At 38.2% G+C, this 16,359-nt stretch overlaps 1 protein-coding gene and 20 non-coding genes across 21 annotated transcripts in view; 13 read left to right on the plus strand and 8 right to left on the minus strand.

Moving 5' to 3' along the window:
- Window positions 1-16,359, plus strand: part of LOC134213082 (mitogen-activated protein kinase 1) — a 329,641-nt gene that overhangs the window by 54,256 nt on the left and 259,026 nt on the right. The window lies entirely within an intron of this gene.
- On the minus strand, window positions 1,527-1,599 carry Trnav-aac (transfer RNA valine (anticodon AAC)). Its single transcript has one exon. It is a non-coding gene; the product is annotated as a tRNA-Val (tRNA).
- Trnah-gug (transfer RNA histidin (anticodon GUG)) lies at window positions 4,865-4,936 on the plus strand. The gene has a single exon. It is a non-coding gene; the product is annotated as a tRNA-His (tRNA).
- Trnah-gug (transfer RNA histidin (anticodon GUG)) lies at window positions 8,972-9,043 on the plus strand. The gene has a single exon. It is a non-coding gene; the product is annotated as a tRNA-His (tRNA).
- Trnah-gug (transfer RNA histidin (anticodon GUG)) lies at window positions 9,695-9,766 on the minus strand. Its single transcript has one exon. It is a non-coding gene; the product is annotated as a tRNA-His (tRNA).
- Window positions 9,875-9,947, plus strand: Trnav-aac (transfer RNA valine (anticodon AAC)). Its single transcript has one exon. It is a non-coding gene; the product is annotated as a tRNA-Val (tRNA).
- Trnav-aac (transfer RNA valine (anticodon AAC)) lies at window positions 10,416-10,488 on the plus strand. Its single transcript has one exon. It is a non-coding gene; the product is annotated as a tRNA-Val (tRNA).
- Trnah-gug (transfer RNA histidin (anticodon GUG)) lies at window positions 11,200-11,271 on the minus strand. The gene has a single exon. It is a non-coding gene; the product is annotated as a tRNA-His (tRNA).
- Window positions 11,380-11,452, plus strand: Trnav-aac (transfer RNA valine (anticodon AAC)). Its single transcript has one exon. It is a non-coding gene; the product is annotated as a tRNA-Val (tRNA).
- On the plus strand, window positions 12,181-12,253 carry Trnav-aac (transfer RNA valine (anticodon AAC)). Its single transcript has one exon. It is a non-coding gene; the product is annotated as a tRNA-Val (tRNA).
- Trnah-gug (transfer RNA histidin (anticodon GUG)) lies at window positions 12,544-12,615 on the minus strand. The gene has a single exon. It is a non-coding gene; the product is annotated as a tRNA-His (tRNA).
- On the plus strand, window positions 12,724-12,796 carry Trnav-aac (transfer RNA valine (anticodon AAC)). Its single transcript has one exon. It is a non-coding gene; the product is annotated as a tRNA-Val (tRNA).
- Window positions 13,668-13,740, plus strand: Trnav-aac (transfer RNA valine (anticodon AAC)). Its single transcript has one exon. It is a non-coding gene; the product is annotated as a tRNA-Val (tRNA).
- On the minus strand, window positions 14,256-14,327 carry Trnah-gug (transfer RNA histidin (anticodon GUG)). The gene has a single exon. It is a non-coding gene; the product is annotated as a tRNA-His (tRNA).
- Trnav-aac (transfer RNA valine (anticodon AAC)) lies at window positions 14,436-14,508 on the plus strand. The gene has a single exon. It is a non-coding gene; the product is annotated as a tRNA-Val (tRNA).
- On the minus strand, window positions 14,809-14,880 carry Trnah-gug (transfer RNA histidin (anticodon GUG)). The gene has a single exon. It is a non-coding gene; the product is annotated as a tRNA-His (tRNA).
- Window positions 14,989-15,061, plus strand: Trnav-aac (transfer RNA valine (anticodon AAC)). The gene has a single exon. It is a non-coding gene; the product is annotated as a tRNA-Val (tRNA).
- Trnah-gug (transfer RNA histidin (anticodon GUG)) lies at window positions 15,364-15,435 on the minus strand. Its single transcript has one exon. It is a non-coding gene; the product is annotated as a tRNA-His (tRNA).
- Window positions 15,581-15,653, plus strand: Trnav-aac (transfer RNA valine (anticodon AAC)). Its single transcript has one exon. It is a non-coding gene; the product is annotated as a tRNA-Val (tRNA).
- Window positions 15,956-16,027, minus strand: Trnah-gug (transfer RNA histidin (anticodon GUG)). Its single transcript has one exon. It is a non-coding gene; the product is annotated as a tRNA-His (tRNA).
- Window positions 16,136-16,208, plus strand: Trnav-aac (transfer RNA valine (anticodon AAC)). The gene has a single exon. It is a non-coding gene; the product is annotated as a tRNA-Val (tRNA).

Here is a 16,359-nt window from a genome sequence, read left to right on the forward strand (position 1 = left end):
ACAAACCGGTTGGCGTGCCCAACTCTTAGCACTCATTCATGCAAATAGTTTGCTTGAAAATAATTCATTAAAGCTAAGCAGTTTGCTTATTTGAATTTGATTTTGCATAATTAACAAAATAAAACACAAGAAATCTGTTTAAGGTTTATCAAATGGAGTGTTTAGCGAGGCAAAAAAACGTTGTAAAGTTTTGCGTCAATCTCATCTGCTTTTTTAGTCCGAAGAGTCATTAATTTCTATTTTTGGTCGCAATAGCAAGGTATCTAACTGTATTTTTAATTGAACTAATGGTAGCAAGGGAACAAATTGGCAATTTCGCGAACGGTTGTTTAGATTAGTACACTTGCTATTACATTGATGGATGGGAAGTATCAAATTACTGATCCCGGAAGGAAGTAATACGAGATCAAAGATACGCTAAATGAGAAATGGATGGCAATTAATTTTAATTAATTTGATTGTTTTTTTTACCCGAATTACTTGAAGTCCCGGAGGGCACACGTTTAAGAGAAGTGCTCCTCGACAACAGCTCGACTTTTTGTTTTTTCTTAATTTTAGACACCGCAGTAAAAAATGTTTCATAATACAGATTCAGATTGACTGGTGACAGCTAGAAAAAGGCGATAAATGCTTCGATTCACGTTTTATTGATAAAAGTGGATGAACCATATGGACACGCTCTTTTTACAACCCTTTTGCTATTTGATAAAGGATATCTAAATAATGGAGATATTTAGAAGTGCTGTTCAAAAAACCACACACAAGTATTTTTAAATACAAAACTAACGCATTAACCTGTAGCATACCTCATTAACCTTTTGCCTCGTATAGAAAATGAGGGAAGTTCGAAACACCACTGACGCTATTGCGTCAGTAAGTCCCAATCTTAGTTTTGTGACTTTATTAACCTAGATTTTTATTTTTTATTTCCTCGGGAATTTATTTCAAATATCCATGGGTGGACAATTCTTTCGAATTCCGATAGATTGCTAGATTTTGATAGATTTCATGCAAAATTATTGCGAATTTTAATGAAAAATTCTTCCGAATTTTCATGAGGAATTCTCGCGGAATTCTTGCGGGAAATAGTTCTTAAGAATTTTCAAAAAAAATACAAATTTCCATGGGGAATTCTTTTTAAATTCCGCGGAACTTATTCAACTTTCCGCGGCCGTGGGAAATTCGTTCTAGTTTCCATCGAAAACAGAAAACTCGAATTTCCTTTTCCTTCCTTTCTTTCCTTTTTCAAATGTCTAAAAAATGACGATTTTATAATTTTCAACTTTGTACATTGTACTTTCTTTCGAATTCCAACTTCCGAATCAAGTTTTCAATGTTTGTGTCTGTGTCTTCTTTTGAACTCCCACTAAGATTAAGGATGGGGACAGAAATTAGGAAGTCTTGGTTTTTATAAAATCGGATTATTTCAGGCAAAAATATGCTAATTTGAATTTCATCGTTCCTATCTCAAACTTCTTGGCTATTCTTTGTACATAAATGCAAAACATTGATGTTTGAAAAAAGAATGTTTCCGCCCGGGATTGAACCGGGGACCTTCCGCGTGTTAGGCGGATGTGATAACCACTACACCACGGAAACTGATGTACAATTTAGTGCTATGTAATGTTGCCGTTTATATAATAACACTTCTCAAAGTCACTCAAGGTCACAAAGAACCTATCTTCCAATAGTAAACAAAACAAAGTTTTTGACATGACATGGCAATTTAAAAAAAAGATAGGGCTTTGATGTGAATCACACTTATTACGTGCTCTTCATTAATGCATGTCAGTGCAACACAAAACTGTTTAAAAATGATTAAGTTTTAAGACAACTTCTTCAAAGGATTTCGATTACAACGACGATCGATTAGTTAGACGAATTTTGAGTCACCAACCGTGGAAAAGGGATTAACACGACTCGTCGGCCGCATTGCCGCTGAAGCCACTCGTCTGGCTTTCAGTTGAGGACATCACAATCCTAAAAGATACCATCCTAAAAAATGTCCGAAATAATTGAAAAATAAGCAGAATCAGAAGAGGCGTGAAACCAAATACAAATATATTTATTTGCAACGTTCGGTATCTCGTATCGGTATGCCGTGTTTTCTATGGCGCCGGTGACAAAGAAACAGGAACTTCAAGAACTTCAAGACAAACAAACTATTCGGCTTAATTTTTCGAATTTATTCGTTTAAAAGACAATGACGATTCTGAAAAGATCCTTCATTTTTAATAATCCGCCGTTTCAAACACTAGAACAGCTAAACGATTTTTTTCCACTAAGATGGTGTCAGTTTTCATCGATTTGGCTGTCGTCAGCGGAATGTGAAATTTTCTGGCAAGATTGTTCGGTTTTATTTCTGTTAGTCATTGAAAATGTAATCGATAAACCGGGTCACCATTTTATACAATTTTCACAAGAACTCACAGCAACCGAGCGACTACGCCAAACGCCAATGCCACCGAAACAGTCCATTTTTGCAATCAACCCTTTCTGTACAGAAACTGCTGGTCATCCGAAGGACCAATTTCCTTTCTCCAATGCGCCTGGCCAATAACTAACGACAACAACCAAACGCTTGTCGGAACCTTGCGTTGGAATTTCACTTCGTGCTGTTATTGTCCGACGGCCATTCGATGAGTTTTCGCTAAGATGCCACCATTTGGAATGCATTTTCAGCATCGCCACTGGTGGCGCGGGATCGCTACAGACGCCACCACCAATGCGTGTTTTCCGTTGAAACTGCTACCAGCGCTTCTGTGGAATCCCGATCAAAAGCGTCGGGAAGCAGCTTCCTTGTATTCAATAAAGTAAGCCCGTTAGCCCCGCCCCTTTGTGATCTGATATGGGTGTAAATATGATGTGCACTCATAACGATTACCGAACGTGCGAGCCATTTTGATCGAAATTCAACAGAGAGCTGACCCGAAGCATGGGAGAGACTGGAAATTTAAAGCATGTTGTGAAATCTTCTCGCAAGATGCTGAATTTGGTTATGAGCTGTTAATGATTCAAAATACGTGTTGTCTTTTCAACAAAACAAAACAAATTTGACCCAAGACGAAATTTCTTCATAGTACAAAACATAATTGCTTGGCGTCTGTCGGTCTGAACAACGGTCGCCTGTGGGTGGGTGAATGCTGTAAAAATTTTCCTCTAAAGTATCGTCTTTACCGTTTTGGCTGTCGTCCGCTGAAAGTGAACTTTTCTGGCAAGATTCTTTGATTCTGTTAGTATTTGATTTTGTTTCTGTTAGTCATTGAAAATGAAATCGATGTTTTCCGGTCCGCCATTTTATACAAAAGAAGGTTGATCCAAGATTAATTTGCTTCAAAGTGCAAAACAGAAAGTTGCCATTCGGTAGCAGAATCACAAGCGCGCGTCGGAGGGAGATGAGGCAATAAATTTGTTCGAATGGATGCAGGGTTTCAACTTTTCGTTTCAATGAGACCAAAGCAAGCGTTTCTCGGGCCAGTGGAGAATCTTTTTTCGTTGTTTATGTTGATGATCATCTTTCACCCATCTATCTTTTTCTACAATTGGACTTGGGTGATAAACGAAAACCTTGCCAATTAGATGAAAATTCTATTCGTTTCATCACTTTTACCCACTCACTCACTTTTCGCGAGAATTATCGCAGAACAATTACAAAATTGTATGGCCGCACCGGGATTCGAACCCAGAATAGTAACAATAATAGCCGTAGGGATGCGCTTACTCTAGCCACATCACCACGCTATCTGTATGAAAGCATTAAGTTATTTGTTCTACATAAGCTACTACCATCCGGAGACGAGCCAGCCTCGGGCTAAAAGTCTCCTTAATAGACAAAAAAAAAAGCTACTACCATTCGCATTGAAGATGCCACGAAAAGACTCGAATATGAAAGAAAAAGTGCAAACCAATGTTTGGCGGCAATCGAAGTGAGCGAAAAATGTTTATCACTGTCCAAGCTGTTTTTCTTTCCCGAAAAGTGATTTCTCCCCGAAAATTTTCATGAGGGAGGAACCTGTGCTCCTGAGGTTGAGTGAGCGATGCGAACTCTGAATGGATGGAATCATTAACGGCAACCAAGCTATCACGGCGATGCCACAGATACAGGCCATTTTAGCAATCAACCCTATCTCTTTCCAGAAAATGCTGGTCCTGAGAAAATCCAAGTTTCTTTCCCCAATAAGCTTTTCCAATAATTAACTGCAACCAAACTCGATGACTTTTCGGTAAGACGCCACCATTTGGAATAAATTTTCAGCATCACGCGGGATCGCACCAGACGACAGTTTTGCAATCAATCCTTTTTTCACTTATAATGCTGGTTCGTTGAGGTTGAATGATGACCAGACAACGCAGACAACCACCATAAATGCGATGGTTTTCCGTTGAAAATGCCTCCAGTGCCATCGTACTGCTATTTCTGCTCAGATGCGTCCACTCTATGTGAAATCTTAATCGAACTGAGGATTAGATCCACACATGCAAGTTGCTTGATTTTGATGTTTGTGCTTGCGATGCATGCACGGGATTGGTTGTTTTACTACTTCTAAATTGTTTGCCAGTTTTCAATAAAAAAAAGTTTTAAAGGGCTGAGATATGAAAGTTCAAAGTCTATCATATTTTCGTGACGGTTTCCATTTTTCGCAATCGCAAAGTGTACCCCAATACAGAAAAGACAGACGTAGTCCTACGTCAAAAATGTGCTTGACATTTTCAATTCGATGACTATAATATGCATAATTCAATGATGAACTTGCCGGCGCGTTACAGAGTTAATGGAAAATCAAAGGCGTAGAACAGCAATGTGTGGCTAAAATTGATTAATTCATTTTTAGTACTTATCGGCAGATTGACACAATCTCCAGTAGCCGTGATCGTCTAGTGGTTAGGACCCTACGTTGTGGCCGTAGTAACCCAGGTTCGAATCCTGGTCACGGCAATGATTTAAATCATTGTCACGGAGGAGGATTATTTTTTTATGTCATATGGGCCAAAAATAGTGTTTTCCATGCATAGGAGTTACCAGTTATGTAAAGTAGTATGTTAATTTTATATAGAATAAGGTTTTTCAAACCTATAGCATCTGCGCTGAAAAAACTTTCGTACCCAAGACGTATAATTTAAATATTCAAACTGAAATTGCCTTCAATTGAAAATAAAGATTGCACTCGAAAAAAAAGGCAAAAAATGGCCATCAAAAATATATTTTAGGTCGGATATTTTCGAAACTCTCAGAGAATAAATAAACTTATATTAGCTATATTTCTGCGAATTTGGTACATTCAACTTTCTATCCTAGGCTAAATGTCTCCAAATTGTGTGCAACACTTGCGCCATCTTTTTTATACACTTCTACCCACCATTTTTTTCGATGTCGTTTTTGAAGATCTTCCCTGCTTTCCGGGGTTTGTCCTTCACAATCGCCCAGAATTTTTCTATTGGGCGAAGTTCGGCACTTTCGACACAAAAATAACATCGTTGGCTTTGTACCGCTGCATCACCGATCCAGTCAAAACAGAGTGTCATCTTCCTGGAACCGGAGGCAGCAGATCGCCAATCGCCACAGATTTGTTGACTTTCTTCTTCCGGAGCATTCAGGCGGGACTTGGCGATAAAAAAAATGCTGGCTGGAGATCCCCGAGCAGGAGCGAAGACCTCGATAACAGAAATTGGTATGAACTAGCCTTGCATAAGAGGTAAAATACCAAAAAATAATACCAAAAACTTATATGCAGAATACCTGAGGGATAACATGCTATTTCATGGTATGGTATTTCAATACCAAACGAATAATAATTGGTTATGCATTTGGTATTGAAATTCAATTGAATAACTGAGTTTGTTATGGCTTAAGTATTGTACATATTAGTTTTTGGTATTATTCCTTTGGTATTTTACCTCTTATGCAGGGCTAGTTCATAACAGAGTATAGTATCAATAACAGAATTAAGTATTATTGAGCCAATTTCTCCTGCTCGGGTCTGTTTGGTGTCTCTCGTCATTCATTACGATGCATTTCGGCTGCACCAATCACTCACGCGAAAATTGACCACCGTGTTCTATTTATTGGCATGGTTAGGCGCCTTCCTTATACTTTGAAGACATTAAGTCCATTCTGCTTCATTGTCTGCTGGACGAACTAAGCGATAGAATTGACCTTCTTTGCCAAGTCCCTAATCGAATGGTTCATATTGCGCTTGAAGTAATCTCTCACTTTCCTAGCGTTCACGGGGTCGGTGTCTTCGCTTTTCTTTCGCTGTCAACTGCCGCTAGATCGTCTCCTCGAACGAGTTGACCACACGGGACACGATCGAATGTACGATTTCCAAATGTTTCGCGATCGGGGTTCTGCCAAATCGCACCAAGCGCCAACCAAAATTTTTCCATTTTTCTTCCTAAGCTTTCGTTTAGTGGATTTATTTGACCGCAAATAGTCCTTCAACCCCATTACTGAGGGTATCCTACAACAAACTAAACTAGCTTACTGATACTGATAAGATACTGATGAAATAATAAGATATTGATCTTAGCTATCTATCTATAAGATTTGCCATGGAGAAGCATTTTTCACAGCTTTTATGGTTGCAATACCTTCGCAACATGAACATACTCTGAACTGGGCTAGCTATCGTCAAACACGCAAATCATACAATCTTTCTAGAGTGCTCTTTTATTAGTGGTAATATCTTTGCATGAGGGAAGATAATATCCTGTGTTCAGATGGTATTGCAATGCCTGATTTTTACACATAAAATAAAAAGTTGTGCACAAAAAAGAGCTGTAATATTTAAAGATAAATCGCAAAATTCCTTGCAGCCAAATTTTCAATCTCGCTTTTTGAGTTTGAAAATAACGCTGGGAAGTGCACAAAGTTTAAAACAGAGCCCAGCTCCAGTAGGGGTGCAGAGCCATGGGTAAGTAGAAAACTACCAAAGAAATAAATAAGCAGTTCCCTTACCAAACTTTGCAATTCAAAACTCTTTAAATTCTTTGAAATCGCAAGAATCACTTTAGAATCATTTAATTTCCATTACAACTTCAGAATTTTTCAATCTCAGAATTAGTTTCGTTATTCCGAAATATTCCATTGTTATTCACGGGGTCTGTATGGGGATATAATATCCTTCAAAAATCAGTATCTCTGAAACACCTACCACGTAAAAGTATATGCTCTCCTCTTTCATATGGTGGGTAAACTAAAATGTTCTATCGAGGGAACTAGAACAATTTTTATTTTTTTCACTATTTTTGGTGCAAAATCCATAGAAATCTCAAATGATAGCCGATTTAACCCCTCCAAAAATGTATGGAAAAATGACCCCCGATAGAACATTTTAAAAATGCACCTACGTGAAAGTGGATAACCTATACTTTCGTGTAGTGGGTGTTTGAGAGATACTGATTTTTTGAAAATAAGCCTCGTTGGACAAAGACACGGTGTATTATGTCGAGTCAAGTACGAGACACTGAAGACGGTCTTACTGTTGAGGTCGAAATACGTATCTGTAAAGATACAATTAAGTGGTGGAATTCAATGGGATTGTACAAACTCGTCTTATGACAAGTGAAGACATTCCACTAAAAAGCTCAAAATAATTTTCTTATCGTGTTATTATTGTTATTCCGAAAAAAATCTTTTTTTTTCGAATGAATTCGAACAAATTCCAAAAAATAGAAAAATTTCTACAAATTTCTATGTTCCGCTTTTCCTAAAAATCCGAATCTCTTTGTCATTTGGCTATCTTTATTGTATTCTCTCGCTTACTTCTGATCAACAGACGGCTTAATCTGGGAAATATTAATAAATTTCTTCATTACAATGAGAATGCGAGTAACCAGAACACTAATTAAAAATCCAAAAAAAAAAATGTCGCGGAGTTGAATAGACATTTTTGAGATTTTTAATATATTTTATGTGAATTTCGCGACTAACTAGCAGAACTGTACCGTTTTCCATCGCATTGAAGATACATCGCAAAACAGAAAAATACAGTACCAATCTTGTCGCTTCTTTTTGCTAACATGCGTGCTCACTGCTGAGAAAATCACAAAAACAAAAAAACAAATCAAATACCTTTTCATTGCTTTGTTTTTGATGGGATGGAAATAGGAGCTATGAGATGAAGTGCCGAACCGTTCCCAAATGTATAAACATTTGAATTGAAAAGATCCGGATAATATACAGAATGAACTTTTTCCATAGATCCCGTTTCCCGTTTCAACCACAGTACAACAGATTGTAGAGGAATTTTGGCAACACAAGTTACACTCAAAAAAGTTCGGGACGCGGTGTCTTTGGAAGGGTTTGGTATTTTTTTTTGTGCGGGTCCCCTTTTCCCATTCAACGTAATGGATGGGGTTTATTTGGTATTTACATCTGGGATCCGGAAAAAAGGCTGCTCGGTACCAAAGTTATGTTAGCTACCGAAATTAATTTAGCTGGGTTTGTTTTCGACGAATTTGTGCCAGCTGCCAGTTGTCGCCAACATTGATGTGGAGCTTTTTTTTGGGTTTTCCTTGCGTACGCTACCCTCGAATGTATGTATGAACTGTACCGCTGGAGTCGATTCCGAAGGTGATTATTTTTAGCTTCGATCGGCAATCTGTTGCATGGTGCTTTCATGTCGGTATATGGAAACAGTGAAATTTTATTGAAGGCAATTGTCAAATCGGAGCAAAGCCTTCGGTCCGAACTGGGCTTCACTGTTAAACATGGCTGGGGTGCAGCGGATCGTTGAAAAATAACTACTTAGCAGCAGGTAGAAGGGGTTTCAATTTGCCGCAGCAAATACTCCTATGCTTTCGATCCACAGCGAAAAAAGAAATAGAGTGGAGAAGGGGCGAGTGATGCAACGAAATTATATCTATTTAAGGCAGTTTTCTTTCGATTGAGGTTTTATTGTTAATTGACTAGTTGAAGCTCGACTTGATTTTTGAGGTTGTTTCGTTGATGTTGTTTTATATGACTCTTGCAGCCGTGATCGTCTAGTGGTTAGGACCCTACGTTGTGGCCGTAGTAACCCAGGTTCGAATCCTGGTCACGGCAACGATCCAAGCGTTGGATCGTTGTCACGGAAGAGGCTTAATTTTATTGCTAGCAATCAGTCAAGTGGTGTATCACATCCGCCCAACACGCTGGCGGAAACAAATTTATTTTTGATAACGATTCTCTGTATGCAAGTTTCATTACGGTTTTATATCATAATTTAAAAAATAAATCATGTCCTATGTTTCCCTTATGCTCCAATAAAGCTACTACATGCAGAAAAACCTCGGTTCGATCTTGGGAAGAAATAAGTTTATTTTGGAATATGACTTTCATGCCCCATGTTTGAGTACTTGAATGATTTCTAATAAAATGAATAAGCTTCTTTCGTGACAACGGTCCCAAGCTTAGATCGTTGCCGTGACCAGAATTCGAAAAAGGAAGTTTTATTACGGTTTTATATCCGAATTTAGACGATAAATCATGTATATATCCTTATGATCCAATGAACCAAACATGCGTAAGAAACCCGGTTCGATCTCGGGCGGAAATAAGTTTATTTTGGATATTGTTTTTTTTCTGTATACACATTTTATTACGGTTTTGTAATATTATCTTCATGATTGCTCATGTCCTATTCTTGAGTGCTTAACTGATTTCTAACAAAAAGAATAAGCTCCTTCCGTGACAACGGTTCCAAGCTAGAATCGTTGCCGTGACCAGGATTCGAACCTGGGTTACTACGGCCACAACGTAGGGTCCTAACCACTAGACGATCACGGCTGTAAGAAGCTGCGTGATGTCTAATGCTATAATAACATATGTGTAGCCTTATTTCAAATAATCCAATAAAAATTCCAAATTCTGATTAGTTTGATGAAAACAACAGAAGTTTCCGTGGTGTAGTGGTTATCACATCCGCCTAACACGCGGAAGGCCCCCGGTTCGATCCCGGGCGGAAACAAACTTTTTTTGGCTAACGATTCTATGTATACAAGTTTTAATACGTTTTTATATCATAATTTAGAAAATAAATCATGTCCTATGTATCCCTTATGATCCAATGAACCTAACGTGCGGAAGAGCCCCGGTTCGATCTCGGGCAGAAATAAGTTTATTTTGGTTTTTGACTTTCTGTATTCAAATTTTATTACGGTTTTATCACATTATTTTCATGATTTTTCGAGTGCCTGAATGATTTGTAACAAAAAGAATAAGCTTTTCCGTGACAACGGTTAAAAGCTAGAATCGTTGCCGTGACCAGGATTTGAACCTGGGTTACTACGGCCACAACGGTGGGTCCTAACCACTAGACGATCACGGCTGGAAGAAGCTGCGTGATGTCTAATGCTTTAATAACATATATGCAGCCTTATTTCAAATAATCCAATGAAAATTCCAAACCCGGATTAGTTCGATGAAAACAACAGAAGTTTCCGTGGTGTAGTGGTTATCACATCCGCCTAACACGCGGAAGGCCCCCGGTTCGATCCCGGGCGGAAACAAATTTATTATGTATAACAATTCTCTGTATACAAGTTTTAATACGGTTTTATATCATAATTTAGATGATAATCCACCATGTCCTATGTATATTTTATGATTAACATGCTGAAGAACCCCGGTTCGATCTCAGGCAAAAACAAGTTTATTTTGGATTGTCACGGGTGGAAACAAATTTATTTTGGATAACGATTCTTTGTATACAAGTTTTATCACGGTTTTATATAATAATTTAGAAAATAAATCATGTCCTATGTATCCATTATGATCCAAGAGCCCCGGTTCGATTTCGGGCAGAAATAAGTTAATTTTCAATTTTTATTTTCTACTAGCAGACCCGACGAACTTTGTTTCGCCTAAAATTGATTTATTCTCTGATTAGTTCTCGAGTTAAGCAGAAATGTGTGTTCCATTTGTATGGGAGCCCCCCTTTCCAAAAGGGGGAGGGGTCTCAAACCATCTTAAGAACCTTCCCCGACCCCAAAAACCTCTGCATGTAAATTTTCACGCCAATCGGTTCAGTAGTTTCCGAGTCTATAAGGGTCAGACAGAAAGAAATTCATTTTTATGTATATAGAAGAAGATATACAAGTTTTATTACGGTTTTATAACAGTATTTTCATGATTTCTCATGGCCTATGCTTGAATGCCTGAATGATTTCTAACAAAAAGAATAAGCTCCTTCCGTGACAATGGTTCCAAGCTAGAACCGTTGCCGTGACCAGGATTCGAACCTGGGTTACTACGGCCACAACGTAGGGTCCTAACCACTAGACGATCACGGCTGTAAGAAGCTGCGTGATGTCTAATGCTATAATAACATATATGTAGCCTTATTTCGAATAATACAATGAAAATTCTGAACCCGAATTAGTTCGATGAAAACAACAGAAGTTTCCGTGGTGTAGTGGTTATCACATCCGCCTAACACGCGGAAGGCCCCCGGTTCGATCCCGGGCGGAAACAAATTTATTTTGGATAACGATGCTTTGTATACAAGTTTTATTACGGTTTTATATCATTATTTAGAAAACAAATCATGTCATATGTATCCCTTATGATCCAATGAACCCAACATGCGGAAGAGCCTCGGTTGGATCTCGGGCAGAAATTAGTAAATTTTCAATTTTGATTTTCTATATACAAGTTTTATTACGGTTTTATAACAGTATTTTCATGATTTCTCATGGCCTATGATTGAGTACCTGAATGATTTCTAACAAAAAGAATATGCTCCTTCCGTGACAACGGTCCCAAGCTTATATCGTTGCCGTGACCAGGATTCCAACCTGGGTTACTACGGCCACAACGTAGGGAACTCCGGATGGAGTAGGGAATCCACTGTCTAGCAGCTGGGCCACCCCATTCATACATCCCAGTTCAACAATTGATAATACCCTAAAAGTAGGCAATTACCAAGGATTGGAACGCGCTGCATAGGGGATGCATGAGGCATGAAAGAACTAAAATTTTCAATAGTTTAGCGTTGATACTCAAAAATTCCAATAGTACTGGCAAATTGGTGGAGAGTTTATGAATCGATTGATATATCAATCTTTAAAATGCATTGAAAGATAAGGGACCTATTATTGTTACAAATCTTACATGATTTAGTGACGGTCCCCAATTTTGAAATTTTCATTTTACAACCTGTATCCGAGTCTTCCCCTTAGACGTAGTTAACGTCAACAGAAGTTTCCGTGGTGTAGTGGTTATCACATCCGCCTAACACGCGGAAGGCCCCCGGTTCGATCCCGGGCGGAAACAAATTTATTTTGGATAACGATTCTCTGTATACAAGTTTTAATACGGTTTTATATCATAATTTAGATGATAGACCACCATGTCCTATGTATCCTTTATGATTGACATGCTGAAGAACCTCGGTTCGATTTCAGGCAAAAACAAGTTTATTTTGGATTTTGTTTTTCTGTATACACATTTTATTACGGTTTTGTAACATTATCTTCATGATTTCTCATGGCCTATGATTGAGTACCTGATTCTAACAAAAAGAATAAGCTTCTTCCGTGACAACGGTTCTAAGCTTAGATCGTTGCCGTGACCAGGATTCGAACCTGGGTTACTACGGCCACAACGTAGGGTCCTAACCACTAGACGATCACGGCTGTAAGAAGCTGCGTGATGTCTAATGCTATAATAACATATATGTAGCCTTATTTCGAATAATACAATGAAAATTCTGAACCCGAATTAGTTCGATGAAAACAACAGAAGTTTCCGTGGTGTAGTGGTTATCACATCCGCCTAACACGCGGAAGGCCCCCGGTTCGATCCCGGGCGGAAACAAATTTGTTTTGGATAACGATGCTTTGTATACAAGTTTTATTGCGGATGTATATTATTATTTAGAAAACAAATCATGTCCTTTGTATCCCTTATGATCCAATGAACCCAACATGCGGAAGAGCCTCGGTTGGATCTCGGGCAGAAATTAGTAAATTTTCAATTTTGATTTTCTGTATTCAAATTTTATTACGGTTTTATAACATTATTCTCAGGATTTCTCATGGCCTATGATTGAGTACCTGAATGATTTCTAACAAAAAGAATATGCTCCTTCCGTGACAACGGTCCCAAGCTTAGATCGTTGCCGTGACCAGGATTCGAACCTGGGTTACTACGGCCACAACGTAGGGAACCCCGGAGGGAGTAGGGAATCCACTGTCTAGCAGCTGGGCCACCCCATTCATACATCCCAGTTCAACAATTGATAATACCCTAAAAGTAGGCAATTACCAAGGATTGGAACGCGCTGCATAGGGGATGCATGAGGCATGAAAGAACTGAAATTTTCAATAGTTTAGCGTTGATACTAAAAAATTCCAATAGTACTGGCAAATTGGTGGAGAGTTTATGAATCGATTGATATATCAATCTTTAAAATCCATTGAAAGATAAAGGACCTATTATTGTTACAAATCTTACATGATTTCGTGACGGTCCCCAATTTTGAAATTCTAGACCAACATTTGAAAAGGGCGTAACAGCCAAAATTTATTCCATCTGATTCTTCGTCTACATATAAAGCTATATATGTGGACAATGTATCAGAAGAATATTTTTTGGCTGTTACGCCCTTTTCAAATGTTGGTCTAGAATTTTCATTTTACACCCTGTATCCGAGTCTTCCCCTTAGACGTAGTTTACGTCAACAGTAGTTTCCGTGGTGTAGTGGTTATCACATCCGCCTAACACGCGGAAGGCCCCCGGTTCGATCCCGGGCGGAAACAAATTTATTATGTATAACAATTCTCTGTATACAAGTTTTAATACGGTTTTATATCATAATTTAGATGATAATCCACCATGTCCTACACAGTTAAAAAATCTAAAAACTCCACGCTATGGAAATATTTAAACGCTTATTTTTGTGTTCAATAGCCTCTAATTTTACATCCAACTTTTTCTTGTATGCAATATTGAATACAAGCTCCATAGTAACGGCGACCTGTAATTTTAAAAAGTGATTGAAAAATGTGTCGAATCGAACGGAGCCTTTTTGTTACATCATATATGCTGTAACATTTTTATACTGTGTATGTATCCTTTATGATTAACATGCTGAAGAACCCCGGTTCGATTTCAGGCAAAAACAAGTTTATTTTGGATTTTGTTTTTCTGTATACACATTTTATTACGGTTTTATAACATTATCTTCATGATTTCTCATGGCCTATGATTAAGTACCTGATTCTAACAAAAAGAATAAGCTTATTCCGTGACAACGGTTCTAAGCTTAGATCGTTGCCGTGACCAGGATTCGAACCTGGGTTACTACGGCCACAACGTAGGGTCCTAACCACTAGACGATCACGGCTGTAAGAAGCTGCGTGATGTCTAATGCTATAATAACATATGTGTAGCCTTATTTCAAATAATTCAATAAAAATTCTAAATTCTGATTAGTTTAATGAAAACAACAGAAGTTTCCGTGGTGTAGTGGTTATCACATCCGCCTAACACGCGGAAGGCCCCCGGTTCAATCCCGGGCGGAAACAAATTTATTTTGGATAACGATTCTTTCTTTACAAGTTTTAATGTGGTTTTATTTCATAATTTAGAAAATAAATCATGTCCTATGTATCCCTTATGTCCAATAAACCTAATATGCGGAAGAGCCTCGGTTCGATCTCGGGCAGAAATAAGTAAATTTTGGATTTTTTTTTCTGTATACACATTTTATTACGGTTTTATAACATTATCTTCATGATTTCTCATGACCTATGCTTGAGTGCCTGAATAATTTCTAACAAAAAGAATAAGCTCCTTCCGTGACAACGGTTCCAAGCTAGAATCGTTGCCGTGACCAGGATTCGAACCTGGGTTACTACGGCCACAACGTAGGGTCCTAACCACTAGACGATCACGGCTGTAAGAAGCTGCGTGATGTCTAATGCTATAATAACATATGTGTAGCCTAATTTCAAATAATCCAATAAAAATTTCAAATTCTGATTAGTTGGATGAAAACAACAGAAGTTTCCGTGGTGTAGTGGTTATCACATCCGCCTAACACGCGGAAGGCCCCCGGTTCGATCCCGGGCGGAAACAAATTTATTTTGGATAACAATTCTTTGTATACAAGTTTTATCACGGTTTTATATCATAATTTAGAAAACAAATCATGTCCTATGTATCCATTATGATCCAATGAACCTAACATGTGGAAGAGCCCCGGTTCGATCTCGGGCAGAAATAAGTTAATTTTCAATTTTGATTTTCTATATACAAGTTTTATTACGGTTTTATAACAGTATTTTCATGATTTCTCATGACCTATGCTTGAGTGCGTGAATGATTTCTAACAAAAAGAATAAGCTTCTTCCGTGACAACGGTCCCAAGCTTAGATCGTTGCCGTGACCAGGATTCGAACCTGGGTTACTACGGCCACAACGTAGGGTCCTAACCACTAGACGATCACGGCTATAAGAAGCTGCGTGATGTCTAATGCTATAATTGCATATATGTAGCCCTATTTCAAATAATGCTATAATAACATATGTGTAGCCTAATTTCAAATAATCCAATAAAAATTTCAAATTCTGATTAGTTGGATGAAAACAACAGAAGTTTCCGTGGTGTAGTGGTTATCACATCCGCCTAACACGCGGAAGGCCCCCGGTTCGATCCCGGGCGGAAACAAATTTATTTTGGATAACGATTCTTTGTATACAAGTTTTATCACGGTTTTATATCATAATTTAGAAAACAAATCATGTCCTATGTATCCATTATGATCCAATGAACCTAACATGCGGAAGAGCCCCGGTTCGATCTCGGGCAGAAATAAGTTAATTTTCAATTTTGATTTTCTATATACAAGTTTTATTACGGTTTTATAACAGTATTTTCATGATTTCTCATGGCCTATGCTTGAGTGCGTGAATGATTTCTAACAAAAAGAATAAGCTTCTTCCGTGACAACGGTCCCAAGCTTAGATCGTTGCCGTGACCAGGATTCGAACCTGGGTTACTACGGCCACAACGTAGGGTCCTAACCACTAGACGATCACGGCTATAAGAAGCTGCGTGATGTCTAATGCTATAATTGCATATATGTAGCCCTATTTCAAATAATATTATGAAAATTCCAAATTGTGATTAGCTCGATGAAAAAAACAGAAGTTTCCGTGGTGTAGTGGTTATCACATCCGCTTAACACGCGGAAGGCCCCCGGTTCAATCCCGGGCGGAAACAAATTTATTTTGGATAACGATTCTTTCTATACAAATTTCAATGCGGGTTTATATCATAATTTAGAAAATAAATCATGAACCAATGAACCTAACATGCGGAAGAGCCCCGGTTCGATCTCGGGCAGAGATAAGTTTATTTTGGATTTTGACTT

Source organism: Armigeres subalbatus, chromosome 2, assembly GCF_024139115.2.
Source record: "Armigeres subalbatus isolate Guangzhou_Male chromosome 2, GZ_Asu_2, whole genome shotgun sequence".
Taxonomy (NCBI): domain Eukaryota; kingdom Metazoa; phylum Arthropoda; class Insecta; order Diptera; family Culicidae; genus Armigeres; species Armigeres subalbatus.